The sequence below is a fragment of the Heptranchias perlo genome, unplaced genomic scaffold, assembly GCF_035084215.1.
Source record: "Heptranchias perlo isolate sHepPer1 unplaced genomic scaffold, sHepPer1.hap1 HAP1_SCAFFOLD_133, whole genome shotgun sequence".
NCBI classification, from domain to species: domain Eukaryota; kingdom Metazoa; phylum Chordata; class Chondrichthyes; order Hexanchiformes; family Hexanchidae; genus Heptranchias; species Heptranchias perlo.
The window spans coordinates 422,245-437,802 of NW_027138569.1; the positions used below are offsets into that span (position 1 = coordinate 422,245).

The following is a 15,558-nucleotide window of genomic DNA, read 5'->3' on the forward strand; positions in this document are numbered from 1 at the left end:
ATTTGTCGACCTATTTCTTCCTCCACTTGCCTTCCATTATTCTGTAGTCTGTAGAATATATCTATTACCGTGGTCGATCACTTCTTATTCTTTGCCTCAACCCACATGGATTCCCTTTCTATCCTAATATTATTCATGTCCCTTTTTCCATTGCCATTATATTGTCTCTAATTAGTACAGCTAACCCTTCCCTCTCTATCCTTTCTAAATACGTCATATCCTGAAATATTTAACTGCCAGTTCTGTTCTTTCTGCAGCCATGTTTCAATTATCCCGATAGCATCTGGCTCCTCGCTTCGAATTACTGCCTCCAGTACCCCCGTTTTGTTTTGGATGCTGTACACAATGCTGTACAGGCAACATAATTTGTTTTTAATATTTGCTCCCTCTCGCTTCATTTTTAACAGTCAGTTTGTACTGATATTCTTTACCTGTATTTGTTCCGTGACTGTTTAGTTCCTTTCCGTGTTCTGACCTTTAATCTCAAATCCTATTTCTTTTATCTTCAGACTTATATTATTTTCACGAGATCTCTCCCCGTTTAAGGTCCTATCCACAAACCCTTTTATCCTTTCCGCTAGGACATTGGTCCCATTCCGTCCTAGCGGTACAGCTCCAACCTGTCCCAGTACTGATGACAGCATTGCATGAAATGGAACTCTTCCTTCCCACAACAGTCCTTCAGCCACGTATTCCCCTTCCTGATCTGCCTATCCCTGTGCCAATTATCACGTTGCTCGATAACAATCCCGAGATTACCCCTCTGAGGTCTTGTTTTTTCATTTAGTTCCCAACTTCTGATAATCCTTCAGCAGGACCTCCTCCCTTATCTTCCCGCCGTCTTTGGTCCCGAGATGGCCCACGACAACTTCTTCCCCCTTCCAAGTTCCTGTCAGGAATATAAGATGTTGAGAACAGTATTTAATATTCTGCAGGATAATGAATATAAACAGCAGGAATGTTGTGGGGAAAAATTGGATAAGAGCCGTTTTGGGGTGCAGGCAGCGGAATGCGCTAATAACCGCGCCCAATGATCCTTGCACAGGCAGGCCGCAAGGTTCAGCTGGACCGAGGAAGAAGCTCCCATCAGCGTTCCATTCCGGGCCTGACACGTGAATCAATGCAATTCATACTTTCCACCACCAGGGGAGCTCAATCTCTGAAACGCAGGATGGTTCTTCGAAATTTCTTAAAGGCAGCTGGTACATCTTATTTGCTCAAAAAATAACAGGCTACTGTCTGCACCGAGTCTGAACGGAGATCAGCCATTGCACACGTAAAACACAGATGCAGGTTGCATCCCTATGTTTGCACACTGATGTTTAAACATTGAATAAAGGCTGTGCACTCCGAAATCCGACATCCTCCAATCTGCACGACAGCCCTCACCAATCTGCCGATCTGAGTTGGTACCAGGTCTGGAGAGTCCATGCACCAAGGTTCTCTGCTGATGCTGAGAGATCTTCTTCGAAAAGGTGGAAGAAGGAGTGACATCCTATATCCGCAGAGCGGGAGGGAGTGGGGGGTGGTGCAAGAGGTCCTCCAGACATATATCAAAAAGGCAGCGGGAGGCAGCGGGGGACGATGTCAATGCCAGGCGCACAGCTTCATGAACATGGAAGCAGTGCAGGAAGAAGTTCAATGCTCGGACATCAGTCGTCAAGGTGAGTGAGGTCAACTCTCAAGTGGCGTCTCCTATGGACTGCACCACGCAATACACCCACCATCTCCCATATCCCAACAAACTCTTCCATTAGTACTCAACTCTTCGAAGGAGAGGCTTTCTCTCACCCTCACACATTACCACTGTTGCAAGCCGCCCACCCACAACTCACAGGTCACACAAACTGGCAGCTATTCAAATATGACAGGCACATCACCGAAACACACGTCCTGCTTTCTTGAAGGAAAAGGTGGCGCAAATCAGGAGGCAGCAAGTGGCAGTGGCATTTAGCCCGCCGAGCCTGTTCCACCATTCAATGAGATCATGGTGGACCTGTGACCTAACTCCATGTCCCCGCCTTAGCCTTAATACCATTGTTTCACAGAAATCGATCAAACTCAGATTTACCATTCACAAGTGAGTTACATCAACTACCGTCTGCAGAAGTGCGTTCCACACGTCTCCCACCCTTTGCCCGTAGAAGCCGAGGTTTTGTGGATGCATCTAACGTGGAGAAAATAAAATATCTCCAGATGTTGTGCAGATTGAAGCTGAATATGAATTTATCCCAATTCACGCGATGTTATGAATGCAGAATGAAAATGCTCCTGCATTGGCTGGTAATCGAAACCCAGCTTCCTGTAAGGCAGGCAAGAAATCGACGTGCCCATGCAGCAGTTGGCTGCATGTGTCCACTCGGAAACCTGTCTGAAAGAACATACAGTCTCACATGCCGAAAATGTCAGTGTTTGATGAGACCATCTCTCGTGGCGCAATCGGTTCGCGCGTGGTATTTATATAATAGCATCAGGCTTGAGAAATACCGAAGTTGTGAATTCCAGCTTCACCTGGAGCAGTTTACCGTTTTGCTTCTGCACATTTCCAGCGGAGTTCAAGGTACAACTGGTCAGTTCCATAAAGCATTTCCTTCTTCGTGTTCTCATGTGGGCATTTAGGGTCCTCTGGCCGAAGGTATTGCAATAACAGGTGTGAGTTTATTTGTTCACAGGCCGGACAGGGGGAGATTGGTGACAGCGTGAAATGGCAAAGGAGGCGGCACGAGATCTCTAAATCTAAAGAACCGAAATCACAATTCTTCTTTACGTGAAATAGACATTCTTCTGTTTGAAGTGTCGTGTAGGAAAATGGGGATCGGGCGGGAAAATAGAGTCGAGGTCGAAGATCAGCCCTGATCTCATTGAATGGCGGAGCAGGCTCGAGGGGCCGTAAGTACGACGCCTGCAACTATTTCTTATGTTCTTATGTAACAGCTGACCCGCTCCTGGTGGCTTGGCTGTTTGTTTTGCAATATCCTGCCCCGCCTATCCGCTTGATCCAGTTTGTTGCTCCCACTTTCACATTCAACTTGTTTCTCGTCCCTGGTCATGTGAAATAATTGCAGATTGCAGAAGGTTCAAAGCCTGAAGGAAGATCAACGGTGGAAGGAATGAAAGCAGCGATTTTGATTTGCCACCAATGACGAAACGCTCACTTTTCCTTTATTTTTCGTTGTTCTCTCTTGGAGTAAACTTTGGCGAAAGTGAAGCGAAATTCAGTGACTGTGAAATGACCAGGGGTTCTTGCAGCACAAGATGAAATTGGCGAAATCGGCATCTGAGAGGCTGAAATGGTTCACATTGTTCCCGAGTTTCGGTAAGAGGCAGCACGGATTGATTTGTAGCGCTGAATGTCTCTGCATTCGACCGCCCACGGAGATAATGCTGGAAGTGTCTGCAAGGAGAGGGTGGGGGATAAAAAGTATCTAATTTATTCGAGCAAATAAATCCGAATTTTCCTACACGACACTTCAAACAGAAAAATGTCTGTTTCACGAAAAGAAGAATTGTGTGATCGGTTCTTTAGATTGAAAGATCTCGTGCCGCCTCCTTTCCCATTTCATGCTGTCGCTTATCGCCCCCTCTCCCGCCTATTGACAAATAAACTCACACCTGCTATTGCGATACGGCCGGCCAGAGGACCCCAAGTGCCCACATGAAAACACGAAGAAGGAGATGCTTCATGAAACATACCAGCTCCGGTGGAAATGTTCAGAAGCAAAAGGTAAATCTGCTCCAGGTGAGGTTCGAACTCACAACCTCGGCATTGCTCGAATCTGATACTGTTATATAAATACCGCGCGCTAACCGATTGCGCCACTACAGCCGCCCACGATTCGTGCGCCCAGCAAACAGTGTCATTTGCGGCCTGTGAGACTGTCTGTTCTTTCAGACAAGTTTCCAAGCAGACAACTGCCGTTCGGACATTGGTGTTTTCGTTGTCGAATTTTTGCCTGCCGCACAGGAAGCTGGGGTTTGATTACCGCCCAATGCAGGAGCATTTTCATCTGCGTTCATGACATCGCGTGAATTGGGATATTTTCTTTTCTCCACGTGCGTAGCGTTGACGAAACCTCGGCATTCTGTCCTCTGAAACAGGATCAGGAATTGAGTCAATTTTCACTGTAAGTGGGGGTACAGCCGTATTTGATTGGGATTTGAACCCGGGACCGCTCACATACACAACCAGTTAAACCGCCCGAGGACAACACAGTGTGCTGAGAGTTCGGTAAGTGTGGGAGTTGAAGGGTTAATCTCTTTAAATCTCGTGCATATTGCTTCAACTGTTTAAGGTCAATTTAAAAGTTTAAATTTCTAAGTTTCTGTCAGGCTTCAGCAGAGAGCTGCTGCAGCAAGTTAATTGGTTAGCTAGATTCAATTTGATCCCTGAAGGTGGGGCAGGCCTGACTCATCTGAGTCTCAACTGTAGAAATACAGGGGCCTGTCAGTGCGGACAGCACGGTGTGAGGACAACACAGTGTGCTGAGAGTTCGGTAAGTGTGGGAGTTTGGTGAAGTGGGGGAAGGAGGTGCTGCTTTGCCTTGCTTTTCCTGCAGAGCGGTAGTGGACCTGAGAGTAGAAGACTGAGATTGTGGAATAAAAGCAGCAGCACACCTGCACCAAGAGACCACTACTGCGCGACATCACAGGGACTTAACTCCTGGACCGAAGATAAATAAGAAGCAAAAAGTAATCCAAGTGGGACGTCACCAAGGAAGAGGTAAGCGATTGGCTGGTGAGTATTTTCCTGCTGTATTTGTCTAAGGTTAGAGTTTGTGGATTCTCTGGTCTCTGTTGTGTAGTGGGGGACTGCTGTTCAGCAAGGGCCCTTGAGTATACCTTTTTAATTGAAGTGAAATTGGTGGGATTCATTTAATTTGAATTAATTAGTTAAAGGGTAAGTCATGTCAGGACAGCCCAGCCCCGTGTTATGCTCTTCCTGCTCTATGTGGGAAATCAGGGACCCTTCCGGTGTCCCTGACGACCATGTGTGCGGGAAATGTATCCAGCTGCAGCTACTGACAAACCGCATTGCGGCACTGGAGCTGCGGATGGATTCATTATGGAGCATTCACGATGCTGAGAACGTCGTGGATAGCACGTTTAGTGAGATGGTCACACCGCAGGTAAAGGTTGTACAGGCAGGAAGAAATTGGGTGACCACCAGGCAGAGTAAGAAGAGCAGGCAGGCAGTGCAGGGGTCCTCTGTGGCCGTCCCCCTCTCAAACAAATATACCGCTTTGGATATTGTTGAGGGGGATGACTTATCAGGGGTAGGCAGCAGCAGCCAACTTCCTGGCACCAGGGGTAGCTCTGCTGCACAGGCTGGGAGGAAAAAGAGTGGAAGAGCTATAGTGGTAGGGGATTCTATAGTAAGGGGAACAGACAGGCGTTTCTGTGGCCGTAAACGTGACTCCAGGATGGTTTGTTGCCTCCCTGGTGCCTGGATCATGGATGTCACTGAGCGGCTACAGGGCATTCTCAAGGGGTAGGGTGAGCAGGCAGAGGTCGTGGTCCACATTGGGACCAACGACATAGGTAGGAAGGGAGATGAGGTCCTGCATCAAGAATTTAGGGAGCTAGGTAGCAGATTAAAGAGCAGGACCTCAAAGGTTGTAATCTCTGGATTACTCCCAGTGCCACGGGCCAGTGAGTATAGAAATAGGAGGATAGAACAGATGAATGCGTGGCTAAAGAGTTGGTGCAGGAGGGAGGGTTTCAGTTTCCTGTATCACTAGGCCTGCTTCTGGGGAAGGTGGGACTTGTACAAGTCGGACGGGTTGCACCTGAACCAGAGCGGGACAAATATCCTTGCGGGGGGGGTTTGCGAGCACTGTTGGGGGGGCGGGGTTTAAACTAACTTGGCAGGGGGATGGGATACAGAGTGGAGCTACAATAGGGGGTGATGTGCAGCCAAATATAGAGAAAAAAACAAGTCAGCTTGCAAGACAGGGCAAATATGTAAGGGCAAGGCTGGATGGCATCTATTTTAATACAAGGAGTCTTGCGAATAAGGTGGATGAACTGAAGGTGTTGATAAACACATGGGAGTATGATATTGTTGCTGTCACAGAGACATGGTTGAGGGAGGGGCAAGACTGGCAGCTCAATATTCCGGGGTACAGAATCTTCAGGCGAGACAGAGGGGGAGGTATAAGAGGAGGGGGGGTCGCAATATTAATTAAAGAATCAATTACTGCCATAAGGAGGGATGATATATTAGCAGGTTCCTCTACTGAGGCCATATGGGTGGAGCTTAAAAACAAAAAGGGGGCAAGCACTTTGATGGGAGTGTACTATGGGCCCCCAAACAGTCAGGGGGAGATCCAGGAACAGATATGTAGGCAAATCTCAGAAAATTGTGCAAATAATAGGGTAATAATCGTGGGGGATTTCAACTTCCCCAATATTAACTGGGATACTCAGAGTGTAAAAGGCTTAGAGGGTACAAAATTCTTAACGTGCATCCAGGAGAGCTTTTTGAGCCAGCATGTAGAAAGTCCTACAAGAGAGGGGGCGGTACTGGACCTAATTCTAGGGTATGTGGCCGGCCAAGTGGAAGAAGTGCGAGTAGGTGAGCACTTTGGTGACAGTGACCATAATTCGGTGAGATTTAAGGTGGTCATGGAAAAGGACAGGGAGGGGCCGGAAATAAAGGTTCTAAATTGGGAGAAGGCCGATTTTAATAGGATAAGGCAGGATATGGCCAAAATGGACTAGGATCAGCTGCTTGTAGGAAAATCCGCATCGGAGCAATGGGAGTCTTTCAGAAGGGAGATTGAGACCATACAATGGCAACATGTTCCCGTAAAGGTCAAGGGTGGTTCCAAGAACTCCAGGGAACCTTGGATGTCAGGGGATATACGAGAATGGATTAGGAAAAAAAGGAGGGCTTTTGGCAGATACAAAAGGCTAAAGACGGAGGAAGCCCTAGAGGAGTACAAAAAGTGCAGGGGGATACTTAAAAAAGAAATTAGGAGATCAAGGAGGGGCCATGAAATAACACTGGCGAGCAAAATAAAGGAAAATCCTAAGATGTTTTATAATTATATTAAGGGTAAGAGGATGACTAGGGAAAAAATAGGGCCCATTAGGGACAAAAATGGCAATCTGTGTGTGGAGCCGGCAGATGTATGAGGGGTTCTAAATGAATTTTATGCATCTGTTTTCAATATGGAGAAGGACGATGTAGACATAGAAATACGGCAGGGGGACTGTGATATACTCGAACATATTAACATCGAGCGGAGGAGGTATTGGCGGTTTTAGCAGGCCTAAAAATGGATAAATCCCCAGGCCCGGACGAAATGTATCCCAGGCTACTGTGTGAGGCAAAGGAGGAGATTGCGGGGGCTCTGACACATATATTCAGAACCTCTCTGACCACAGGTGATGTGCCAGAGGACTGGAGAACCGCTAATGTAATACCATTATTCAAGAAGGGGAGTAGGGAAAAACCGGGGAACTACAGGCCAGTGAGCCTAACATCAGTGGTAGGAAAATTATTGGAAAAAATTCTGAAGGACAAAATTAGTCTCCACTTGGAGAAGCAAGGATTAATCAGGGATCGTCAACATGGCTTTGTCAAGGGAAGATCATGTCTGACTAATTTGATTGAATTTTTTGAGGGGGTGACGAGGCGTGTGGATGAGGGTAACGCAGTGGATGTGGTATACATGGATTTCAGTAAGGCCTTCGATAAAGTCCCCCACAGGAGACTGGTCAAGAAGGTACGAGCCCATGGAATCCAGGGTGCCTTGGCACTTTGGATACAAAACTGGCTTAGTATCAGAAAGCAGAGGGTGATGGTCGAAGGTTGTTTTTGTGACTGGAAGCCTGTGGCCAGTGGGGTACCACAGGGATCGGTGCTGGGTCCCTTGTTGTTTGTGGTCTACATTAATGACTTGGATATGAATGTAAAAGGTATGATCAGTAAGTTCGCTGATGATACAAAGATTGGTAGGTTGGTAAATAGTGAGGAGAATAGCCTCAGTCTGCAGGAAGATAGAGATGGGTTGGTCAGATGGGCGGAAAAGTGGCAAATGGAATTTAACCCGGAAAAGTGCGAGGTGTTGCACTTTGGAGGGACTAACAAGGCAAGGGAATACACAATGAATGGGAGGACCCTAGGCAAGACAGAGGGTCAGAGGGATCTTGGTGTGCAAGTTCACAGATCCCTGAAGGCGGCGGAACAGGTAGATAAGGTGGTAAAGAAGGCATATGGGATACTTGCCTTTATTAGCCGAGGCATAGAATATAAGAGCAAGGAGGTTATGATGGAGCTGCATAAAACACTGGTTAGGCCACAGCTGGAGTACTGTGTGCAGTTCTGGTCGCCACACTACAGGAAGGATGTGATCGCTTTGGAGAGGGTGCAGAGGAGATTCACCAGGATTTTACCAGGGCTGGAGCGCTTCAGCTATGAAGAGAGACTGGGAAGATTGGGTTTGTTTTCCTTGGAGCAGAGGAGGCTGAGGGGGGACATGATTGAGGTGTACAAAATTATGAGGGGCACAGATAGGATGGATACTAAGGAGCTTTTTCCCTTCGTTGAGTGTTCTATAACAAGGGGACATAGATTCAAGGTAAAAGGCGGGAGGTTTAGAGGGGATTTGAGAAATAACTTTTTCACCCAGAGGGTGGTTGGAGTCTGGAACTCACTGCCTGAAAGGGTTGTGGAGGCAGGAACCCTCACAACATTCAAGAAGCATTTGTATGAGCACTTGAAATGCCATAGCATACAAGGCTACGGACCAAATGCTGCAATATGGGATTAGAGTAGACAGGGCTGATGGCCGGCGCGGACACGATGGGCCGAAGGGCCTCTATCCGTGCTGTATGACTCTATGACTCTATGACTCTATTATACCCCTCAAACAACAGGGAACCACGAATACTGCTGTCCAGACAATGTATAAATCGCAGCAACGCACAGCAGAGCACCCAGCCTTTCAGGCCACTTCTGTTTAATCAATCTCGTTTTCTAATCCGATGTACAGCAATGTCAAGTTGAGCACGAACTATTTCAAGTCATCAATATTAGACTCTCTTTACCACATGCGTTTTGAATGAACGACTTGTATTATCAAGTAAAACTTTGCAGAATGTATTGCTCGAAAGCTACGTTGTCAACTGTCTCGGCATCCGCAGGTTATACACTGAACCAAAAGTATAATAAAATTGCGAATTTTTCACTGTGAGGTCGAAGAGATATGAATATGGAGACATTATCTACGAATTCATCAGCTGGGTTGCACTTTTGCTTTTCCCGCTGTCTCTCTCCATCTTATTTCTATCTCCCGGTCTGTCTCTCTTTGTCTTTTCATCTCTCTCACCCTGTTTCACTTTCTTTGTCCCTTTTTCACTGCCCTGTCTCTCTCCCTTCCTTTCTCTTCCCTCTATCTTTGTTTTTCTATCTCTTTTTTCCTCTCTATCTCTCTATCACCCTCTTATCTCCGTCTCTTTTCTTCTTCTGTGTCTCTCTCTCTCTTATCTCTATCTCTCATTCTCTCACGATCCCTCTGTCCCTCCACCTTGTCTCTCTCTTTCTCCCTCTTTTCTGTGACTTTTCCTCTCTATCCACTCTCTCTATCTCTCTTACGATTTCTCTCTCTCCCTGTCTTTCTTTCTCTGTTTTTATTTTACTTTCTCAATCTTGCCTCCGCCTCCACAATTTCCCTGTCCCTCTCTGTCTCTCTGTATTTCTAGTCTGCTTTGTCTCTCTCCGACCACTCTCTCTCTCTCTCTCTCTCTCTCTCCGTCTTTATTCTCTCTAACTCTACTCTCTCTTTCATTATCGCTCTATATATCACTCTGTCTCCCTCTTGTCTTTTTCTTTCTCAGTGTCTCCCCTCTGCCCCCTCTCTGCTCTCCCTCTCACTCTCTCAGTGTCTTCCTCTCCCCCTCTTTTTTGTTTCTGTTGATTATTTCAGTATTGTTTCCTCTGTCTTTCTCTGTCTTACTCTGCCTCTCTCTCTCCTTTTTTCCCTCTGACTCTGTCACACTTTCTCTGTCTCTCTTTGTGTGTCTCTCTCGCTGTGCCTCTCTCTGTCTCTCTCTTTCTCTCTGTCCGTGAATCTCTCTCTGTTTCTCTCTCTGTCTCTATCTCCCCTCTCTCTCCCTTTCGCTCTGACTTTCTCCCCATCTCCCTCTCTCTCTGTACCCCTCTCACTCTCTGTCTCTCTCTGTCTCTCCCTCTTGTCTTTCGCTCTCTCACTGACTCCCCTTCTGCTCCCCTCTCTACTCTGTCTCTTGCTCTCTGTCTCTTATCTCTCGCTATCTTCCTCTTCCCTTGGTCTCTCTCTGTCTCTCGTTCGCTGTCTCTCTGTCTGCCTTTCGCTCACTCTCTCTTTTTGTTTCTGTTAATCATTACAGATTTGTTTCCTCTCTGTCTCACTGTATCTCTGTCCGTCTCTCTTTGTGTCTCTCTCCCTTTCTCTCTCTGATTCTCCCTGTCTCCCTCTCTCTCTCTGTGTCTCTCTCATTGTCTCTCTCTTTCTGTCTCTCTCATTCTCTCTCTCTCTCTCCCCCTGTTTCTGACTATGTCTCTTTGTATGTCTCTGTCCATCTATGAGACTCTGTCTGTCTCGGTCTCTCTCTCTCTCTCTCTCTCTCTCTCCCTGTGTCTCTCCATCTAACTCTCTGTGTCTCTCTCTCCATCACTCTTCGTCTCTCTCTCCGTCTCGCCCCTCTCTCACTCTCTTTCTCTGTGACTCTCTGTCTCTGTCACTCTGTGCGTGTGTGTCCTTCTCTCTCAGTTCCTTTCCCTCTCGTTCTCTCCCTCTACGTTCTGTCTCTCTCTGTCTTTCTATCTCTCGGTCTCTGTTTCTCTCCCGCTACCTCCCTCAATCTGCCTCTCTCTCTATCTCTATCTCTGTCTCTCTGCCTCCTCATCTCTCTGTCTCTCTCTCTGTATCTCTTTCTCTCTGACTCGCTTTGTGCGTGTGTGTGTTTGTCTTTCTCTTTCTGTCTCTTCCTCACCCTCTTTCTCCATCTCTCTCCCCTCCTGACTTTTTTTACAAAGCGAGTGATTGTGATCAGGAATGATCACCCTCCTGAGGGGGTGGTGGAGGCTGTTTCAATCGTGGCTTTCAAAAGAGAATTGGATAAGCACTTGAAGGGGAAAAAATCTGTGCTACAGGGATAGGGCGGAGGGGTGGTTCTAGCTGGATTGCTGTTGCAGGGTGTTAGCACAGACTCGACGTGCCGAATGGCCTCCGTCCGTGCATGAACCATTCTCTGAATCTCTGATTCCAACAATCCTCTGGGGTGAGCGAGAACGTTTTCGGCAAAGATGCCATCTTCTGGTAACAGGGAGTTTTACACCTCAACTTTCGTTGAATCTCACAGCACCGGAGGAGGCCATTCAGCCCATCATCGCGATGTCGGCTCGTTTTCGGCTATGCAATTAGTCCCACTCACCAGCTCTTTCATAATAGCCCTGCAATGTTTTTCTCTTCCATTATTTTCCAATTCCCTTTTTTATAGTCACAATTGAATCTGCCTCCCCCACCCCTTCTTGCAGTGCATTCCAGATTACAACAACTCGATGTGTATACTTTGCAATGGAGTGAATAATGAGGAAAATTAGCAGAATACTTCTGGAGGACATAGTCAGACTGGTAAAATGTGCAGTCACATGGCAGATGCAATCTAATGCGGATAAGTGTGAAGTGATGCACTTTGTGAGGAACAACATGGAGAGGGGCACTATGATGTAAATTATATTATTTTGAGGCGGAGGGGATGCAATTACAGAGGACCTGGGTGTGCATAGTCACAGAATAGGGCAAGTTTATAAGAAAGCGTATGGGATACTTGGCTTTGTAAACAGTGGCATTGAATACAAAAACAAGGAAGTCCATGCTGAACCTTTACAAATCACTGGTTAGGCCTCAGCTGGAGTATGTGCTACAATTCCGGGCACCACACTTTAGTAAGGATGTCAAGGAATTGGAGAGGTTACAAAGGAGGTTTATCAGGAAGATATCAGGGATGAGGGACTTAAGTTAAGTGGAGAGATCAGCGGACCTGGGTGTAGCCACCAGCCTCTGACCTGAACCGCGGCACTCTGCAGGATCGCTCTAGATTGAATTCACTGATGATCTGTCAAGCAGCCCAAAGTGTCAAGTCACTTTCCACATCTCGAACAGTCAAACACTTTGTTCCTGTATCAATACACTGTTTATGTCCGGGCTCCTCGGTTTTATCCCTGTTTTCAATGTAACGTAACCTATCTTGTCTACAGCCATTCTGTGTTAGGTCCAACAAATCAGCAGCAATGGGACTTGGAATGATGGGATGTTGATGTTCTTGCAGGACCTGTTTCTGCTCTCATCTCACTTGTACATGTAATGCCTATTGGGTTCGGCCCAGAACCACACACTAGAATGAAACAACCTCAGTATCCACGTCATCAGAAACAGTGACATCTGCACACATTCCTTGCAGGCCATTGGTGCTGGGAATGGGCTCGGTTGGGCTGTAGTTCAGCGTGAGACAGACCACATTGTTACAATGAAGCTGGGAAAGCCCTGAGATATGATGCTATTAAGGGCATCACACCAGTAATCTATTGGAGCGGTCATGTCTGCCACTCCAGAAGAATCTCCACCAGACCCCTTGCTGTTGCAGGAATCGCCTGGACTGCCTCATTGTCCAGGGTGCTCTGCACGGCCTTACATTCCTCCTGTGCTGTTTTACAAATGCGGCTCTTGAACTTCTACAACTGATCGTCCATCTCCAGAATGTGGGAGGTGACTGTCTCCACGGCCTGGTCATTCAGCCTGTGCGAACAATTCGAAGTTCTGTTGCAGACTGGAGTCCTGAGATCGGCGGCCTTGGGCCTCTCAGCCAAGGGCAGTTGTTTCTCGGCCTCCCCAGGGGAGAAACGTAGAATTACTTGCAGCTCCTCCTTCACTCTGGTGCTCGGTGCTTCACCCTGTGAGATACCCTCAGTCTCACTACATAATTTCTCTCGAGAGGGTCCTACTGGGCTGGTGATGGAAACGGTGAATCGGGTGCAGGAATAGACGGTTCGGAGTTACCAAGCTTACTGTCATATCCTTACTTCTTTAAATGGTGAGAAAACTTAAAATTAACAAGAACATTAATTGCTGTTGCCTTTGACACAAAAAAATGTCCCAGGGAGCTTCACAGGAGCGTTATCAGATACAATTTGACACTGATCCACAAAAGGAGATATTCGGACAGGTGAACGAAAACTTAGTCAAAAAGTTAGTTTCTAAGGAGCGTCATAAAGGAGTAGAGAGAGGCGGACGGGTTTAAGTCGGGTATTCCAGAGATTTGGGCCCAGGCAGCTGAAGGAAAAACCGCCATTGGTGGAGCGAATAAAATTTGGGAGTGCACAAGAGGCCATAATTTGAGGTACGCCGTGATCTCGGAGGGTTGTAGGTTTGTGGAAGGTTACATCGAAAGGGAGTGGTAAGGCCGCAGAGGGATCTGAACACAAGGATGAGAATTTTAAAATCGAGGCATTGGCGGACCGGGAGCCAATGGAGGTGAGCGAGCACAATGGTGATGGACAGTTTCAAAGCGAAGAACCGTGTGCAGGATTAGAGGGACGTCTCCACGCGACCTGAACACAGCACCGGAGGTTCTATAAATGGTTCAGCGACTGGGATACAATCTCCCCAGTAATTGCTGTCCACTTGCTCGGTGTATGTGGAGGTTTGACCGGGCCGTGCTATCTTGTTTCCCAGGGAGTTGCAGTGATGAGATGTCTGAGGCTGCATTTGCTGCTTTCCACCGGCAGCGGGTGATTGGAGAGAGCGGGGCCGGACAGGCGGCCTCAATGTTGCTGCTTGTCGCGGCATCATTCACTCAGGCAGCTGGGGAACAGCGAAAAACTGATGGCTTTGTTGCCGCGGCTGAAATGCGGTTACAACCTATTGTTATTAAGGGAGGCAGCGCTGCGGGATCCTTGAATGTTCTCTCACAGATCAACTGAAACCAGTCGAAATGTGCAGCTTTTAGAGGAGCTTTCCGCATCTTCAGAGCAGGAAACGGGAGTGAAGTCGAGATACTGCCGGTATGTGTGTCGTGTTGGACTGTGTGTAGAACTGTACAGAGAAATAAAGAATATACCGGGGCTGTGTAATGTGGTATTTTATTCATATTTAACCCCCCAAGTGAAATCTTCCACCGTTTGAATTGATTTATTTTCAATGAAGATCGTTTGCAAAATTATGCTACTCGATTTCGAACCGTGAACTTACTGTATATTAGGTAAAAGTGATAACCGCTACACTGCGGAAACTCAGCTCTGTAAATTATTATCGGAACAACTCAGAAGAGAAGAGCGGGATCCAAATATTTTCAATGCGGGAGGTGGATTCGATTCCCGTTCAGGGAATTAACCTTTACAAAAGAGTTTATTGTATTCATTACACAAAACTCATTAAACTCGGTAAAAAAAGATGAATAATTATTCTAATCGCCATTAATGAACCGATAACTTTTTGTTTCAGACTGAAGGAAATCCGAACATGGTTACCGAGACAGTCAAAACTTTAAAAAGTTTTTGTGTTTTGCATGTGCGGAATTGTCTCCCGTTCTCATTTTACAGACGGTATTTTAGGACTTGATTAAAAATGTTCCGTGTTTATGACACCAGGACTCTGGTGCAACCTTTGTAAAATTCCCCACCTCATTAAAACACAACGGTAATTACTGCTCCACTCAATCATACAACCCCAACTAGTGCCCCTCATTTAAAGAAACTTAACTAGAGCCCCCCACTATTGTACAACCTCAAGTGTGTATTTTCAAAGTGTGAGTGTGTTTTTTTGACTGTAATATTTAAGTAATGGCAGCCTCCGATCCCTCCGTGTCTATGGAAAGTTTGTTCGTGACGAAAGTCGAATCGCGCCCTGACAATACAGGGAAATGGACTTCACATGTGTGTATTTCAGAACATCTTTCACCATTCAGTAACCAAGGAAGTGAAACACTCACAACGACGAAACAACACTCGAACACTCTGAATTTCATTTATCATGTTATCAAAAACACATTAAGGTTGAAGTTCACATGCAAACCGCCTGCGAATATGATTATTGAGATCACAGGCCCATTTCCCTGCATTGTGTGTGGGAGATGTTTTCCACTAAAATCCGTTCCTGTGGATAAAATGGTGTCGCCATAACCAAACCTGCGGTTAATCAGCAATTTCCATTTGACAACACTGGAAGAGAGCGTGGTCAAGTAGCCTGAGCCCGGACATTGATGCTCCAATATTGTGAGGGCGCAATTCGACTTTCGTCACCATCTTTCCATAGACACGGAGGGATTAGAGGCTGCTATTACATAAATATCACATTCAAATAAACACACTCACACTTTGTATTTACACACTAGAGGTTGTACAATAGTGGCGGAGAGGGTGGCGGTATTAGTTCAGGTTTTTTAATTGAGGCGGCACTTGGTGTGGTTGCAAGATCGAATGGGGGCAATAGTTACTGTTGTGTTTTAGTGAGGTGGAGAATTTAAATTATTTTAAGATTCATGGTGACATAAACACGGAACATGTTTAACCAA

General features: G+C 46.5%; 1 non-coding gene across 1 annotated transcript; it reads right to left on the reverse strand.

Annotated features, from left to right (window-relative positions):
* Nucleotides 1-3,731: 3,731 nt before the first annotated feature.
* On the reverse strand, nucleotides 3,732-3,826 carry trnai-uau (transfer RNA isoleucine (anticodon UAU)). Its single transcript has 2 exons — nucleotides 3,789-3,826; nucleotides 3,732-3,767 (listed from the first exon to the last, which is right to left on the reverse strand). It is a non-coding gene; the product is annotated as a tRNA-Ile (tRNA).
* Between the last annotated feature and the right edge of the window lie 11,732 nt (nucleotides 3,827-15,558).